General features: G+C 37.6%; 1 pseudogene; it reads right to left on the bottom strand.

Annotated features, from left to right (window-relative positions):
* Window positions 1–207, bottom strand: part of LOC102851869 — a 1,683-nt pseudogene extending 1,476 nt beyond the window's left edge.
* Between the last annotated feature and the right edge of the window lie 1,686 nt (window positions 208–1,893).

The following is a 1,893-nucleotide window of genomic DNA, read 5'->3' as shown; positions in this document are numbered from 1 at the left end:
ATTGAATTCTTTTAAAGCTTCCAAAGCTCTTTCATCTAAATCACTACGTGCAACTAGCCCTGCAACATAAATTTCATCTAGTTTTTTAGCAACTTCCTGTGGTAAACCAGCATCAAGCAATGTCTGAAAATTTTCTGAATGGATAACTGCAGAAGTAGTATCCATAGGCTCTTCAGTACCATTTCCATTAACATGTTCTGTAGCCATGTTTCCAGAGATCTCCCCGTTGGGTTGCGGTGGAAGAATCCTTTCTGAGGGGATCGGGTTGCAGGAAACGTGTGCTGGCTGCTCCCTGTGTCCAGCACGATTGGAGTCGCACTCGCTGCTTCCCTGGCTCGCTTTCCCAGTTCCTGTTATTGTTGTTAAATGCAATTAATTTAAAAAAAAATTACAGCCTCAGAAAATTTATGGAAGGTCATGTGGATCAGAAAGTACTTGATATAATGGGCTTTGTGTACAGTAGAAAAACGGATCTAGGAATGTAAAATATTACACCCAGGATAGGAGTTAATTTTGGAGAAGAAACGAAGATAAATAGAATCTGAAAACAAGGTATTTATAAAGTGCTCTCCTCTTAATATATGAGATCAATCCATGCTAATTCCATTGTCTGGTTATGCCGTGTTTAATGTCTAAAGTATTTCTCACAACAAAGAAATTAGTATTTACAAGACTAAAATACGCTACACTAAAAGTTGTAAATGCCTTTAGAAGAAGGGGGGGAATGCAAGAATCCAGAGGGACAACTACTAGAGCCTAAGTTGGCCCATGAGGTATCTACAGACACCTGTAGATGACTCGGAGCTTACAGTAAGAAGACCATCTGTAGGAAAGGGTATGGAGCAGTGTCTGGAGTTAGAACAACATTAAAGGGTAGATTGTTCATCTCTGTATGAAGGAGAAATTCCAGAAGGATGTGTTCTTGTTGTTGCTACATTCCATAGAGTTGAAACAAACTCATACTGACTCTCTAATGGGTTTTCAGAGGAAGTAAATGATAAGGGAGGTAACTGCCCATCTTTCTCCCAGAGAGCAGCTGGTGGCTTCCAACTTTAAGTGTCTGGACAGTAATATAGAAAAACTAAAAAAAAGAGTGGAGTACATCTCCCAGGCTTAACCAGAAAAGAGGAATAAAATAATATTTCCTGAGATTTCCTAACCACAAATCAATATTTCTAGATGTTTGTAGTCTGAATTCACAATATCTGGGTGTCATAACTTATTTTTACACTATTGTTGTTTATTTCGGTGTTGGAGTTATTTTTAAATAGTTCTTCCACATTCTTAAAGTTATTAGATAACTTGTTGATGTTGTGTATCATCAGGTTGGAATTAACTTATAGTTAACCCTCAGAGGCAGTAAATCGCATGGGAGAGATAATCCATCTTTCTGCTATTGAATTGCTGGTGGTTTTGAACCACATGCCTTTGCAGGGATAAATAAAAATTCTTGCCAGATTAATTTTAAATGAAGGCCTCAAACGAAACCAAAAATTGCTATAAAAATGCACCACAACTAACAACAAAATCAAGTAACACGAATATTAAAATGTCATTGAAGCACAGGAGGAAACAAAAACACCAAGAGGAATGCTATTCCATCTTCTCTAACAAGAATCCAGTCAGAGCTCTCTGAGCCTTTTGGCTTCGATCTGGAGGAATCAAGAGTATCATTCCTACCCTCATACTTTCCTAATGTCCTTACCATCTAAGTGCCTTCTTTCTCTCTTTTAGGAATTCCCATTCTTCACAATGTTAGATGTCATTTCTTAAGAGTCACAGAATTGAATATCTTTGGATAGCCAATAAATCACAGGTAAACCCTTAGATATTCTCAGATTTCAGCCAAGATCGATATGACATTAGACTCTCTCACTCTATTGTTGTTTGTTG

Source organism: Elephantulus edwardii, unplaced genomic scaffold (assembly GCF_000299155.1).
Source record: "Elephantulus edwardii isolate Elephantulus edwardi_28Jun2011 unplaced genomic scaffold, EleEdw1.0 scaffold00008, whole genome shotgun sequence".
Classification (NCBI taxonomy): domain Eukaryota; kingdom Metazoa; phylum Chordata; class Mammalia; order Macroscelidea; family Macroscelididae; genus Elephantulus; species Elephantulus edwardii.
Note: the sequence above shows the minus strand (reverse complement) of the source record. Positions and strands in the feature narration are given on the sequence as shown.